Source organism: Bombus affinis, chromosome 17 (assembly GCF_024516045.1).
Source record: "Bombus affinis isolate iyBomAffi1 chromosome 17, iyBomAffi1.2, whole genome shotgun sequence".
In the NCBI taxonomy this organism is placed as follows: domain Eukaryota; kingdom Metazoa; phylum Arthropoda; class Insecta; order Hymenoptera; family Apidae; genus Bombus; species Bombus affinis.
The window spans coordinates 499,931-517,338 of NC_066360.1; the positions used below are offsets into that span (position 1 = coordinate 499,931).

The 17,408-nt window shown below is 37.4% G+C and overlaps 1 protein-coding gene across 1 annotated transcript in view; it reads right to left on the minus strand.

The window, feature by feature from the left end:
- LOC126926077 (SET domain-containing protein SmydA-8-like) overlaps positions 1-13,673 on the minus strand; it is a 165,257-nt gene extending 151,584 nt beyond the window's left edge. The window contains exon 1 of the mRNA XM_050742187.1: positions 13,292-13,673. The gene's annotated coding sequence lies outside the window, so the exon portion shown is untranslated. The remainder of the gene's footprint in view (positions 1-13,291) is intronic.
- Positions 13,674-17,408: the final 3,735 nt, after the last annotated feature.

Genomic DNA, 17,408 nt, shown 5'->3' on the forward strand with positions numbered 1-17,408 from the left:
CCAATATTAGAGAAAATATTAGAAACAGCTCCAAAGGTAATTCACAATTTTAACTGATATAAAACCAACCTCGATACATTACAAACACAAATCAGTACCCTGCAATTTGAGCGACGCATAAATTCACTGAAAGAATATGGCATATCTACACTACAAATATTAGGAGTCGTAGCCCTAGGACTAGGAACAATATATGTATTGAACAATTGTAAACTTCTCAAATGTCTACGCCGATCACTTCCCAAAAATGTATGTATCAAAATACTCAGTCCTACCGTTCGCGTAAACAGGATCGAGCAAGCATCAACAGCACCAAGGACGATCACCTTCCAAAATATCACCGAAAACGAAGATGGGGGCATCATTCAACTTAAAAGCCCCACCAGAGTCTTACGCTTTAGCGGAGCAAAGCGAAGCTAAGAAGGGGGGAATGTCACGCTGGTCCCGGGAATACAGCGATAGGATAATCATATCTCACATACCTTAGCTATCGAAACAATAACTAAGCAGTAACAGGATATCCTCCACAGGAACCAAACCCTTGATATAGAAACCCTCCCAAGTCAGTACTCGACATTCTATTCTGTTCTGTCATAACATTCTGTATCGTTACTCTGTCAGTTTCTAACAAATTTTGCAATAACGATCATAATTTAAATACAAATTTGTCATCTCCCGTGCGGAACGTGAAATAATTTCAAATCGACGTGACACACGAGAACGCTGGGGAGGAGAGTTCGGACGAAACCTGACCGCGCAAAGATTGAAAGGGGCGGACGGAATATGATGATAACGATGAGGGATAAGAAGCAAGAGGTGAAGAGGCAGGATACCGGTCGGAGGCCAGCGGCGGAACAGTCAAAGAGGAAGATGGTATCCCCTGGAGAAGGGCATAAAGTCACGGCGGTGGCTAAGCGACCTAGAAAAGGGGAGCCATCCTATGTAGATGTGTGCGGACAGCCAGAAGTCTCCGAATATTCGGAGAGGTAGAGGAGTGATTCGGAAGGTTGGCACGTCGTCGAGAGGAGAAAGAAGGAGAGGAGACGACGACCGCAAGAACCGCAGCCCGTCGGTGACCGAGGGTAGTAAAGAAGTCAGAGGAGACGGTAGAAGAATACCACCTGCAAGGAAGAGGAGGGAGTCCATCCTTATAAAGGTCGAAGAGGGCCGGGGGCAGATGGAAGTATACAAGAGAATTATAGCCGTCAGAAGCACGATTGTTGGGACGACAGGCAGGAGAAGAACCAGGACCGGTCACATCCTTATCGAATTTGATAGAAAAGTGACAGTGGGTGAAGTGGCCGAGAAGCTAGAGATTGCCCTGAGTGATCAGACGGAGGTGTCGGCCCTGGTGAATAGGGTAACGATATAAATTAAAAACATTGACCCCCTGACAACCAAGGAGGAGTTGGTGGAGGATCTAAGGAGAGAATGGGCGTTATCATCGAGTGACTGCATTGACGTTAAGACGCTAAAAATGGCACCTTGGGGAACTCAGATAGCGGTCGTGGTGGTGCCTTTGAGTGTGGTCACCAAGGAATGAGGTTCTGGACGGGCTTGACGATAGCTGCGACCAGGTTCCCCTCTAGTGTACAGAGATGCTATAAGTGACATACAGCGGCAAAGTGTACGGTGGTATATCCTGGCAGGGAGCTGTGGTGGTAATGAACACGTCATGAGGCAGTGCAATAGGGAGCCGAGATGCGCTATGTGCTCCAAATAGGAAGAAGCGAATGTGAGGCACGTAATGGGCTCGTTGGCCTGCCCGATGGTCAGGAGGGGGGGGGGGGCAGGAGAGGAGGAAGAAGCATCGCTATGGGTCACTCCGTTTAATAGACGGTAAGCGATCAGCGGGACCAGGACTAGCAAGAAGAGAGTTGTTGGCGTTAAAGCAGCGAGAAAAGTGTGCATCAGCGGGTACTGTTCCCCTAATATGAGCAAATAAGAGTTCGCCGGCTACATGGCGAATCTGGAGACGACTGTAAGGGAAGGGAACAGAAGAGCTCCGGCGATGCTGGTCGCCGACGATTTCAACGCAAAATCAATTAATTTGGGAAATGATTAATTTGGAATGATTGGAACGCATGTATGCCGAAGAATTAAAGAGGATTCTACCGCCGCGAGGGAGGAGGAATATTAATTATTGGTGGAATGACGAGTTGTCCGAGCTGAGGGGGGCATCTCTGAGATTAAGAAGAAGAGCTCAGCGGGCAGAGGCAGCTGGTGGAGACAACGCTGGCTTGGTAAACGAGTTCAAAGAGGCGAGAAAGAGGTTGAGAAGATCGATCGAACGCAGTAAAAGCGTGGAATAGAGGAAGTTCTGCGCAACGCTGGAACAAGATCCCTAGGGGAGGCCGTATCGTGTGGTAAGAGTGAAGATGGCATGACGCGGATCTCCGGAGAGCCTTAGCAGAGGCAGGGTGGCGAGCACAGGGTGAATAGCATAGTGTTCGCATCACATGGACGCAGGATGAGGTTCCATACAACCTGCGGGTAACGAAGGCAGATCTGCGGGCAGCAATGGCGAGATACGATCCGAAGAAGGCCGCGGGTGTAGAAGAGGTTCCGGGACAAGTTGTCAAGATCATCGTGAAACAACAGGCTCCTGGACCTGTTCAATAGTATATATAGGATTGGACAGATTCCGGTGGTGTGGAAAGTGGTTGTCACCTTCCTATAGACCGATAGCATACTGCCGGTTTTGAGTAAGGTCTGAGAGCATACCTGCAAGAATCATATTCAGTGATGCCCTGGGAGGGATCCCTTCCACAGGGATCAGTATGGATTCAGGAGAAGAAGATCAACAATCGATGCGTTAGGAAGAATTTGCAGGATTGCGGAGCTGTGCCGGAAGAGAGGATTGGTTTGCATTCTAATCGCTCTTGACATAAAGAATGCCTTCAATATGTTAAGGTGGAGGAGGCTATTGAAGGAGGCTGTAGCGGCACTCGACAGCAAACTTCCCAACGGTTTCTGTCCCGTGCCTCGCTACACAAGGACTCTACCTTGCGAACAGATGATTGCCAGATGTCGATACACTCTCTCCGAATATTTACAGCGAGCCTAAGGACCCGCTATAAATCTTAGGATTCATGCAGCTAAGATTCTCTAAAGGAACAAATAGTCTTTGTCTCAATAGTCCCTACACATACCACCCACTACGGAAATCTGCTTTTCCTCACGTACCACGCTCCTCGCTAGCAACTTTCTCTCAAGGGCAGTTGTCATCTCTTTCCAACCACCAACTCACGATTTAGCCAATTAACAGCGACGTCCATTTCCCTCACCCTCTGAACTAACGCTTTCCTTAACGAATCCGATGATTCCGTATCCTTAGACACACCCAAGCACAGTTTTCCTAAGGAGCATCATCGCGACACAAATTCATTCTGTTCCATCGCGAGTCGCGAGGCAAGTTGGAAGACGCCGATCTGAATTGTCCGCCCGCAGTCGTACGTAATAGCGAATCGGAATTCCTCGACATCTGTGCAATCGTCTCGCCTCGAACCACCGCGTAAAGTATCGCGCCGAGCTTGAACTTGTAATCTCGAACCGACATCTGTATCGTGCTTTCGGCGCGCTAGTGTATGCCACAGACATAAGCAAATAAATTGTTATTGTTGACGACACGAGTGATTCTTCTAGACCTATCACGCCTCATCACCTCAAGGCCAAAGAAAGGCGTTTACCAGGCCAGTTGCTGAGAATATTGGACGCCTGTCTATCGGATTGGAGAATAGTTGCCCACTGCCGAGAGGGGGATATAAGAAGAAACATTTACGCGGGGGTGCCTCAGGGGACAGTCTTAGGACCACTACTGTGAAACTTGGTCTACGATGGGCTCCTAAAGGCGCTGAACCCGATTAAGAATGTGGACGCGATCGCGTTCGCGGATGACTTGGCCTTGATTATCACAATACGGAAAACACAGGAGATCGGGGACAGGGTCGGTGGACTGGTCAAGATGGTCGCTGATTGGTGTAAGAAGGCGGGTCTTCGGCTGGCGACGGAGACCGAAATTTTTGCTGACTGAGAAACGCGTCTCTAAGGTTTTTAACTTTGAGAAATTAATAAAGAAGTTATTTAATATCTGGGGGTGACACTTGATAATGCCAGGAGATACTCCTCGCACTTAGAGTAAGCGTGCGATAAGGCGGAGAGGTTCGTAGGTGCCATCAGGAGCCTCCTGCCTAATGTGAATGGACCCACCAACTGCGTGAGAAAATTGTATTACGGAATGTGGGAGTCGGCGGCATTGCACGCTACGCCGATATGGGCATCTGCCTTAGGTATGGCTAGAAATAAGAGATCGTGATCAATGCCCGGAGGGCCGCGCTGGCGAGGACCTCGACAGCGTATAGGACAGTGTCGCATGGGGCACTGTGCATGGTAACGGGCAGTATGCCCATACACATTAAGGCGAAGCTCCGGTAGGAGGAGTATGAGGCGAGGAGGAGACACGAAGAAGAGGTGCAGTGAGAGAGGCACGACTTGGTAGAGGATAGGAAGAGGTTACAGCAGGATGCCGAGGACAGGTGGAGGATCGAATGGTCATTCCACAATCCCGACGACTCGACAAGGAGGTTGATCAGAGACCCTTTGATCTTCGTGAGAAGAAGGGGGAGGATCAATTATTATGTGATGCAGATCCCTACCGGTCATGGAATTTTCAATCAGTACCGGTTTAGGATCGGAGAGGAGAACTATACGAGTTGTTGGGATTGTGGGGATGTCCCGGACGACGCGTAGCATGTCCTGTTCAAATGCCCCAGATGGATGAAGGAGAGGATTTCACTCAAAATCGATCTGGGGATCGAGTGGAGCATGGATGCAGACATCGTCGCGAGGATGGCTGAGGTCGTGGCAGAAGTTCACAGAGTCCTGCACGTGGGCGATGATCGCTACGCAAAGAATATGGACAGGCCAGAGGAAAAAGAAGAAGCAGAAGGGTGGTGGCTGCAGCTAGATAAGAGGAGCAGAGTACGTTGAGTAGAGGCCAACCCAAAGTATTATCGAATGATCGTGCCGGGTTGGAACCTCGAGTACCTCTGGAGTGGAAGGAAGAGGAGTTTTTAGTGGGTATAGCAAATCATCTGCCGAGTCCCACATAATCCATGCACATTTGGTACGGGGTATGCGTAAGAGCATTTTTCCCTCCTCCGAAAAAAAAGCTGCTGATGGTATCATTCAGACAGCTACAGTTCAGACGACAAAGAGCATCTTGGATCGGAGCGTCAAAAGGCTTGTTCCACTACCAATTCAACCCGATCTTGAGAAATCCGAATAACCAACGACCGAGACGAAATAGGATGAGAATAAAAACAACACCACACCTCGCTAACTTTGATCGGTACCCTCTCAACGAGGGGAGAATGTTACGTCTGGCGACTCTCTGCATTAACTAGGCCACACACAGCAGGCAAGATGGCAGCCAGATGTCTCAGTACCTTCCATAAATCTCAGAAATTTTCTAATGAAGGTCCTTCAAACCAAACAAATATCCTTATACCGAATTGTTCTCAAAAGTTTATTGTTTACTACGGGTTGACACGGGAAAGTTGGCTTTTCTCACGTATCATGCTTCCCACTAGCAACTTTCTCTCGGGGGGGGGGGGGGGGGGCTCCCTCACCCACCAACTTGTCAAATGACCAATTAACAGTTAAGTCTATTCCCTCACTCTACCAACGAAAACTTGTACTTAACAAATCAGCTCTTTTCGTGTCTTTAGACCCGTCCAAGTTTCCTCCACAGCATCATCTTCACAGAAAGTCAGTCTTAATACATATTTCTAACCGTCATCATCTAAGTTTACGTCGCGTACTCCACACTTTGTCTATCAATTGAAACTTAATTATATCTTATCAATTTATATTTCTGTAGTCAAGAAGTTGTTTGAATAAACATTAATTTATACTTGCTAAATCAGTGTAAACTCAATTGAAGCAGCCCATATTATCCTAACAGAAATAAGGGTATCGATCAGTTCGTGGCGTCGATTATTTAATCGTAACAGGCATTTACGACTCTCGTTGACATACTATTTCGCGATCGCGTCTTTCCGCGAACGATCGAAACAGTATTACTTAAGTAAAAATAGCAGTATTACTATTTGAAACACTATTATTTGAAATAGAAATTGATGGAAATATTATTATTTGAAGTACTTTTATTTTATATTTCAATGAAATACTCATTTCATAATAATTTGTATGAGTTAATATTAAAATATGTATTTGAAATACCATTTCTATACATAATTATTATTTCAAAAAAAAGTTAAACTTATAAAAGAATAACTTCTTTTACCACTTATGTATTTGGTACATATTAAACTTCAAAGTTCTATGCACGCACTTTTCAGTCCTAGAATTGAATTTGTTTGTCATATATATTAATCTCTTATGAACAAAAAATTTCTCTCAACAGCAAAAATAGGAACCATCTTATTTAACTTCGGTGTCGATCTGAAATACATAAATAATTTACTTATAATATACATATGTGTCGTTAGCAAATATTTGTCTATTATTATTTGTTTTATAATATGCTTCAATTTCGTAAAAAATTTCTTGGTAAACTTAATAATATTGTACGTACGATGTGTGATATTCAAGTTTTTATATTTATTTTAAAAAATCAAAACTGATATTCCCTTTCAAATGCTTCTAAGTAACTTCCTTTCTTGCTTCTGCGTACACCTTTCATATTTCTATCAACAGCAGCATGCAATGATTTATCGATGCACTTTTTAAAGCTTTCTACTTCTATTTCACAAGTTAACGTATTTCCCTTATTTGCTTTTAAACAATCTGACACCTTTAATTAGTATATAATATACATGAATATATGATATTGCTTATTACATAAAACGTCGACGAGAAAAACGGGGTATGTCAATTTCAACGAATTTTGAATTTAATATTTTTTTCATATATTTCTGTGTGTACTCTTTATCACTAGCTATGTCACGTTAATTCGAATTTTTATTTATTACTGTTTCCTGTGTTATACATTACTTAAAATTATAAGTAAGACTGGAAAACGATGCAGAATGAAATGAAGAACGAAATGTCTTATTCTGATAGAATATTCTGATAGAAATATCTATATAATGCATAGAGTATGTAGAACATTATAAAAAATTTCAACTAAGAGAAAAAGCAAACGAATAGGAGCCCATACCACACAAAAACTACGTAAAATATCTAGACGTAAATATAGACGACAGATTAAACAACAAGCAGCACATCGAAATTCAAGCCAAAGTAAAAATCCTGTGCTACCAAGCACTAATCAGACCTATTATAACCTACGGTTGCCCAATCTGGTACAACATATCAGCTTCCCTAATGGAAAAAATTCGCATATTCGAAAGAAAATGCATCAGAGCTTGTCTGAGTATTTACAGATCAAAACACAGCGAATTCAAAAAATATGTGAAAAATAGAAGAATATACGACTTAGCCAACATCCATCGCATCGACTGTCACATCTTAAAACTAACAAGAAACCACTTCGCGCGAGCTGCAAAGATAAAAGAAAATAGTTTAATCTTCGGTTGCTTATTTCCAAACTACGCATATTACAAAAATACACAAAAATAAAATGTTAACAGGCTACATCCCCCTCGAAGCTTTTCTATACCTAGACGAAAGAAGCTACCTCCAAGACCAAAACAATATCCCAATATTCTACCATATAAAAAGAAAAATAGGGATTAAATCAATACTCTGCGAGGAAAATTTAGATGGATGAACTGCAGACACTAGGTGGAGATACAACATGGCCCTCCGCCAAAAAAACATAGAAGACAATCACAGAAAAAATATAAAAAAATATTGGTGGATACCGAAACCATAATAAAAATAACAAGAGAAAGAGCCACAAAACGACAACGCTCAATCTACCACCGTTTAAACTTGTAAATATTGTAAATAATTCTACAGGACACCTCTCCCTTCCCTCCTAGTCCACCCTCTCCCATCCCTTCCCAAAATCCCACAGTCCCTCCAAGACCAAATAGGCTAACGAACTGTCCTGTTTTTGCGACCAGGATTTTACAACAGAGATAGAAAGAAAAGAAACAATATCGTATATAAGCACCTACAGCGACTTAAATTTAAGTTGTAATTGTAAACCTAAAAAATGTAACTCGGACACGCAAAATATTGCATGGCTATGTCGTACCGTCACGTATCGGTACTTTTACCTGAACCATCCCACAACAGAATTCATTGTTTATTATGGAACACGCACATGTAATGCACAAATACTGGCCAATAAACGTTATAAAAAAAAGCAATGGTTAGGGTACTAGGTTACGAACATTCGGGACCCGGGTTCGAATCCCGGCGCCCGTAGTCCGATTTTTCTTCTACGTAATTAAGCTAGAAGAAAAATAGCATTCGCCAGCAGAGGTATCTACAGCAAACAGCTACAATTATCGCGGACAATACTTACTCCTCACACAGTTACATATATAATCGATTGTTATCGATTGTTAAATAGAACTGTTACATTATTATAACCGTTTAACAAATATAAATAAAATTGAATAATTATCATACAGGAAATGTTACTGTTAACGTGAGAAATATGGGTTTGTGTCGAACATTTGTTTGTCATTATGCATATACCAATTTATTAATAATGGCCTTGTAAATTATGAAGTTAATAGATAAATTGTAAGGCTGAAGCAATATGTTTGAAGGAAAGGGAAGAAAGGAAAAGACAAGAACACTCCCATAACTTCCCAAACTAACGAATCACGATCCTTCATGCATCGCATTCGCAACCTATTTCATTAAGTGCGACAGAAATGTACGTCTCGGAAGCTAAATCCAAACGACGATAACGCTAGTGAAAGTTGTTCAGAATTTTGACCTTGACAACATATCTCGGTGAAATCGGTGAGATCGACCGCTTTGCGAGTAATTATTTAGTGATTTTCCCAACAAAGAGACAGCCATTTTTTAAAACATACTTGAAGAATCAATATTTTTTTTTACTAAACGTAAAGTATTTTTTATATTGTGCTACGTAGAAAGTAAACCTTTTCTTGGTATAATTGACTCGAATTATACATAAAGAAGGTTACTCAAAATAGCCCTATTTATTGTATGTAAAAAAAATTTGTAAAAAGTAATCCATTTTCTTACGTCGGAGTTATGCATTATTATTTTATTATTAATGCTTAATAATATTATTTAATGGATTACTGCATTTTTTTACAATTTTTAAAGCCTTCGTTTCAGCTGTATGAAAGACTTACTTTAACAGAATCAACGGGGCAACCGCGTCGAGGTTTTGTGCGTGTATATGTATCAATGTCGTTTAAAAGTCTTTCAATTTCATTTATATGTAAACCAGCTTCTCTGGTATGATCCTTATCAACAGCAACTAATTTATCGAGCCAGCATTTTTCATCAGTTGTACAGATTTCTTCATTAGCAATACCTTGAAATTTATTTGTTTTATTGAACATATTCATTTGTTAAATACACTACTGTCTCAATAATTGATCCTCCTCAGTGACGAATTATCGTATACAAGATCTGATTCTAAGTACAAGTACGGTTTACCGGACTTTTTTTTTAGTGAAACTTTTACCAATGTAATGAGATTTTTATGATTTAAACAAGACCAACCCACGATGCAATCTGCGACATATTCGCTGATTTAATTACATTCGCCTATTTTCTTTCGCCTATTAAATGTATATTTGAATGTGACCTAAAATATATTCTAATTTAACCACATATTTTCATTTTAACCAGAAAAATTCCATAATTCGTTAGTGAAGGTTTAATTGAAAAAAGGTTAAAAATAAAAAAGTTTCATCATATTAGTACTGTCACTCAAGTACTGAAATTCAAGTTGGTATTAAGATATCCATACTACTCAGCCGAGCTTCCGTGTATCGTACTAATCTTTGGAGAAGTGATGAGATTGACGACCGATCAATTGAATGATACAAGATGACGTTCGATTGATAAAATAATACTGCAATTTATTAGTTAGAGTAATTTCTTCAAAATTTGATTCTAGCTATTTTATGTTTATAATGACTTTCCTTTCATATATTTCAAATTACAGATACGATATACTTGAATTGTTTATACATAAGATACATAATTATTGTATAAAAAAATAAAATGTAATACACATGTGATGTGATTTATTTCTTTATTTTCTTACACGTATAGAAGAAAATAAACAAAAATAATATATCGATATATTAACTATATTGTAATTTATAGTTTGCACTATACATTTTTAAATAATAATAATATAATTATACTAAATCTAACATATTGTAATTTATAATTATATTAACAAATAGTTTGTTTCCTTAAATGTGTATATAGCAAACAGTTTGCTAAAAATGTACACATTTGATCTCTAATAACAACGAACAATTATACTGGAAAAAAATAAAAATTAACCTTACTCTAAAAATAATATGATAATAATAACATGACGTTATTATGACATATAAAAAGAGTTCACACGCGCGTACATCTCTCTTCCACATACACACAAACTGAAATATGAAATGAAATTCTTAAAAATTAAATAAATTATTTATATGTATAATATCAACTATCTACCTGACGTTAATCTCTGAAAAACAGAATTGCTAATTTTAATTAAACTTTCTTTCTCCGATATTTCCTTCTCAATGGCGGGATATTTTTCGGTCATCTTTGAAATTTTCTATTATGTGGAAAGTATAACCTTGTTAGACTATTTTCTCCCAATGTAATATAAATTTTTCTGTCTACTACTTGAACATTATCGCATCCGACGAACTTCTCATACTGTCTTTTTTTTATACATGCATAGTGTAAAATATTCGATTGGTACGTACATATCGATAATTCATTGCAGTGTCGTGTACGCCGCGTCTATTCAAATTTCAAAAAGTCAAATTGTGAAATAGCGTAGCCGAAGCAATGAACACGGAGAATTTGTCCAAGTAAGTATTTCATATCTGCCAGATTATTTATCAATGATAACTATCGTTACTCTTTAATTTGCGTATTTATTTGTAATTGCTGTTTGTAAGAGAATAATTCAGATATTATATTGTTTATTTTACTAAAAGATAAACCATTTATTGAATATTGACAATATATAAATAATTTCGTTCTAACAATAACATTTAATCGTATAACAGATTTTAAACAAAAAGTTGTTACATTTTCACGTCACATTAATGTTTGTACATTATGGTATGCTTTGTAATTTAATAGTTCTTAAAAACCATTCGAAGTGCAAAATAGATTTGTTTTGTATACAAACTGCTAGAATATAATTTTATCTCGGTACAAAGCTATATTGCGAAGTATTAGTGTCTGAATTCTAACATGCCACGAAAAGGACAGAATAGTAGTTTCGATAAAAGACATCTTGTTATTTATCATAGAGAAAAAGGTAAAAATTATCGTGAAATTGCACAATTATTAATAATGAAGAAGAACACAGTTGCGAATATTATTAAAAAATATAAAGAAGAAGACTGTATCAAATTTAAGAAACAACCACCTGGAATTATTAATGAAAAGGAGGAAAGAATAATAATGTGGAGAGTTGAAGAAGAGATTGGCCATGAAACTAGGAAACAAGTCAGTGTAGAAACAACACTAGATTTAATGGTCGAATAGCAAGAAGGAAGCTTCAAAATTGGTGGAATGACGTTATATTCCCCGATGAGAGTAAATAGTGCATTTTTTATTCAGATAGAAAAAAACTATAATATGGCGGATAGTGAATGAAGTTTTTAAATCCAAAGATTTAAAATCTACCTTAAAACTCGGACGAGAAGGTTCTGTGATTATATGGGGAGACATTTCAAGTGTCGGTGTGAGTAAACTGGTGCTTATCAAAAATATATAGATAAGAATAAATATTTAGATGAATCGCATACGCTTTGGATAAATTGCAAGAGGACAAAAATTATATGGGTGACATTTTTCCATAGATTTTAGACACATAGAACATAGTTTTCAAGATATCGGTGGCGTAGACAATTATACATGTTGAAGCGGTCACCGCTTCTAAGAAAACTCTATATCTGGTCTTTTTAATTTTCTCAAACGACCATAAACAATAGACAGGCGACGATGGCTTTGGGGTTTTCAGTTATAGGGTAACACTGCTACAATAGCGTGCGAATCGGGACCAGCTCAAATTGTATTCCTACTTGTACTTACACTTCTGTATTAAAATATATTTTATACTATACAATTTATCCACGCGTTTCTCTGTATATACATCTAATAACCTCAACAATACACAAGCTTTAAAAAGAAGCGAACCTTAACATCATTTAATGTCAAGTTTAAGAACTCGGTTTTCTCATTTTTACGATTTTTTTTAAACTGATGGCTTAGAGGACATCTGATTACATAATTGCGATTGTTAGTCATCCAAGATGGAAATTACGATGGATTGTAATCAAGATGGAAGATAGACGTAGTTATATCAAAGAAATAGCGTTGAAAACTTTAAAAAGTGTATGAAATCAATCCTCTTCACTTTCGGAAAGCAAAGCGTAAGATATAGTAGAATTAGACGATTTCTTTTCATTCATGGGAAAACCGAATGAGTTTAATGTTAAAAATGATAGTAACACTGTACAATTAGAATCGTCACAAAGTGCAAATATATGAAACAATAGTTTTTAAAGTATAGAACACTTATTTCGTCGTCTATCGCAGTTGAAAGATCGCTTTGTTTCGCTGGATTGATTCTATGCCAGCGAAGGAGTAGCCTAAGTGACGAAAACTTTCAACGATTCACTCTGTTACATGCAAATAGCCATACTAAAAGAGGAAACTAAATTTATTTTAAATATTATGGTTTTTTGCATTTTAATATCATCTCTTTCCCCAATCTATTTTCGTTGTCAAGAAATATTTGAAATAATATTTAATGCAAAGTTAAAATATTTTATTTTATGTTTTAGATTATTAAAATAACGCAAAAGTATGAATAAAGATATTAGTGACGGATGTTGAGATTGCAATAAACCAGACCAAATATTTAACAGTCCTAAATGGGCTGCGGAAAGAACGATATTGAAAAATCGAGTAGGAAAAACACTTACACCCCAAAATATCGTTGATAAGATTATAAGGTATAAAAAATCGTGGAAAGATGCTTGAAAATTGTAAAAATCAGACAAACCCAGAAAAGAAAAGAGAAAATAATGAAATAACAAGAAAGAGTAATCATACCGACTTAAAATTAAAAAATAATAATATAATTAAAATAATAAAAGCTCACAGGTGATGACTGATAACGTAGGGATGTGTAGAAACGGCGACGTTGAGGATACACCTGATGTGATGTAATAACGAATACGTGTTAACACGAGCAATAAGCGATTATCTTGGAGAGATTGATCACGAGCATGCGCACGGTGCGATAGAGATGGCGCTGTCTAACTAACGATGCGCGCTTATTGGCTTGCGGAATTTCAAGGAAGACGACTGATTGGTTCGCGGAATAAGTGCGCTGATTGGTCGATCAAGTAGAAAAGGAAGATAGCCAACAAGAAATTCAACTTGAGGAAAATTTGAATGCATTTTTAAGAATAAGAGGCAGGAAGTAATTAAAAGACGAAGAAAAATAGACATACTGACTTAAAATAATCAAAATTCACAGATGAAAACTGGACGTATGTGACACGAGTAGAAGCGATTGGCTGGTTTAAATAAATAAGTAAGATGGCCGACGAGTAGACCTACTGGAGGGAAATTTGAACAACATTCTAAGAAAGGATGATAGTAAAAAGGGGGAAATACTGTTTTCCCACACGTTGATTACAGAAATACGAACAAATAAGGAGACCAACCCTTAAGTAATACCCATGGTGGTTCCGGGGTTGGTCGTCATGAACCTTGTGAGCGCTAGGAAAGGAAAAAAGGTTTTTATTGAGTATTGCGCATACTATCCAATCCAATCACAACTCAACAGTACAGGCTGTTGGATATGCATAATGCACTTGCCCTCCTCGTAGAATAAAAGCATTATTAAAATTAAAATCCTTTATTTGACAGAATTTTACTATCTATTTAAGATGGTTTTTATTTGAATTGTAGAACAAGGAATATTTAATACAGTATTTGCAATATTTTTTCTTCAAATTTTTCTAGGTTCTGGCTATCGCACAGCCAAAAGCCAAGTAACACAGAATATACCAGCTTTTAATAGAGAACCGAACCCGGAAGAAAAAGATGATATGATAATGCAGACACGCTAGCCCAATCTAAAAAGACAGACTACGATTTGAAACAATAGACATAGACAAGCGTAATATGAGTGATAGATATAGAGCAAGACAGTGCATACAGCAGACATATGGAGATATAACAATTAAAAATAGATATGAAATAATTAGCAGGAGATACAAAACAGGGATACGATACAATTACAATACATATGAATTGATAAAGAATCTATGCCGAACCTGGAACATTTAGACATCATAAATGTAGACATATAGAGCATCACTAACAAATGCGGAGACAAAAAAAGAACAAGGTACAGTCATAGGGAAAAAAAAGTCAAAAGAAACAAGGAAAAGCGAACTATGAACTATTTGAAGAACTGATCCACCATAATAAAGGAAGGAACCTGGAAAAAAAACTGGGGTAGATTTCAAATTGCTCTTAGTTTTCTATTTTGAAACGACATATTTGAAATTGAAGATTCTAAAAAATTATAAGGATACGGATCGTCATGTTAAAAAGAGCATCTAATAATATTTATTTTAACGAAAAGCAACAGTCGATACCTGACACTGGCGTATAAAAAACAAAGTTTATATATTTTGCCTGTATATTGTTAATACTGTTATAAAACGTTATGAGGGAAAAAAAGTGTGGAACAAGACAAATAAAAAAAGATTATTTAGTTCAAACGGTGAGCGAATGAGCTGGGAGAGTGAGCCACTCGTAATTGTGAATTTGTAGTAGAAAAATATATTTAAATAAATAAAGGTATAAGTATAAGTATAATGTATAACTTCATGCTGATTCAATGTCCCACTCTCATAATGTTACAGTACAATAGAATCGATAAGGAGCACGTTCATACATTGTTTATAGCAAAAGAACATTGCCAAAAAAGTTAACCTTATAGCTCTAGCTAAAAGCTACAAGAAACATAAATAGAAATCTATTTATTAGTTCCTTTGTTCCTTGATCTTGTAACCCAAAACATAATTTATATTCAAGGGCACAATAATATGAACCTCTTCTTATTTAGAATATTTTTGTTTCGCTACATTCTATTTTCTACGTAATAGCGGTCTCCAGGTCACGAATATACATGAACAAAGCTGTAGAGTTTTTCTTGAAGTAATTATTTCAACAGTAATATAAGATGACATTCGCGAAAGCCACTATGATGGTGTCACGTCGATTCGAAATTATTTCACGTTCCGCACGGGATGTGAAAGATTTGTATTTCAATTATGATCGTTATTAAAAAATTTATTAGAAACTGACAGAGTAACGATACTAAATGTTATGACAGAACAGAATAGAATGTCGAGTATTGACTTGGGAGGATTTTTATATCAAGGGTTTGGATCCTGTGGAGGGGTTATCGTAGCTGGATGCCTATTACATAGGCATCCTATTACTGCTTAGTTATTGTTTCGATGGCTAAGGTATATGAGATATGATATCCTGTCGCTGTATTCCCGGGACCACCGTGACAGTGGCGTATCGTACCTAAGAGATTAATAGTTGATGTGACATTCAAATAAGTTAGCTTACGAGTGCATCCACGCGCGTACTGTTTGTTTTTCGTATTCGACCAATTTGGGACAAAATATCATCAGCGAAGTTCAGTTACACATCCGCTTTTTGTAAAATTCTTTCTTGGAAAATTAAAATTTTTATTAAAAAAATAATAAAACTTCCTTTAGAAACATTATTTTATTCTTTTCGTAATCTTCACAAAGACTTGCTCGTAAGGAAAACTTGCAACTGACCTAGCTCAAAGTTAGACTTAGAGTGTTTTGAGCAGCGTTTTTTTCAAACTCTTACCGCTTTCTTTTCTCCGATTCTATAATACTACACGAATCACAAGATCGAACCAGCGGTTCATTGGCTATATACATCTATTCCATCGCAATAATTACACTGAAAATTGTTTATTTTCCAGGTTTTACTACGAATAGCTGTCCTAATTCTAGTTCCTTCTTGTAATTTTTTTCAGTTGATTATGCTTAAACCAGAAAATAATTTATCAATAGGAGTAGTGGAATTACAACAAAAAACTATTGAAACGAGCATAATTAAAATAGTAATGTTTTGTATGTTTCATGTTGTCAATTTCACGATTGGTTTTGAATTGAACTTTGTAAGTATAGAAATATATTGTGAGTGATATGAAAGATTGTGTATTCTAAGCTACGTATAGAATGTAGCTTTGATTTTGACACAATGCCATTCTCTTTTCCCTCTTTAAATTTTTTATTGAAATTCTTATTATTAGATATTAGACATCAGGTAATACTAAAGATGAGGAAGAAGGTAACTGTCAGTATATATATCAGATACTGAATTGTCAATTTATTTCTGTAATTGTTCTTCCGATTGATGTAGGTCCGTTCAAATGTCGCGTCTTCGTTGGATGAGATGTCAGAAAATTTTTCTCTACTTTGATTCGAAGTCCGAAAAATTTCGGCATCGCTGTCGCTGTTCTGAGCATTCGATACTTCAATCATTATGTTTTCGTCTGATTGTACTATTTCCGGATTTTGCAGTTTCGTCCGTCACAAGAAGTGTATTTCCCTTTTCTGGAATTTTGGTTTCCATGATCACCCAGCATTCGCAGTTACAAATGAAATTCCAGATTAGGTAACACAGTGGGTCACGAGATCTATCGCTGGAAGATTCGCAAAGGTATTTAGGTTAAAGTACCTTAGGTTGTGTGTTCGATTTAGTTCTAGTAGCTATTACTTCTACATTACTAGTTTCAAATGATTGGATTACGCGATAGGGCATCTTCATTAGTGTTTAACGCGTTCACACCGGCGGTACTATTTGTGTTTCTCACCATGGGCGCTCGTATTTATGTTTTTTATAATAATGCAAAAAGGGGCGTTCACTTATCCGTCAGATGACATCGTAATATAGTTGTTTACGGAAAACCGTTAAATGGTACAAAAGAATTATTATGCAATTGCTGTGCGGCAGATGCCTCATAAATGCATGATATGTACATCAAAGATGGGATAATAAACATATTAATATTTTACAATTTAGAGAAAGAATTATTGATTACCTTTTGACCAATAATCACCATATTGAAGAAATGGCTATTGAAAAGCAAATAGCTTCCAAAAAGGTTCACATCTTTTTCACTCGTATTAGATCATCCCATA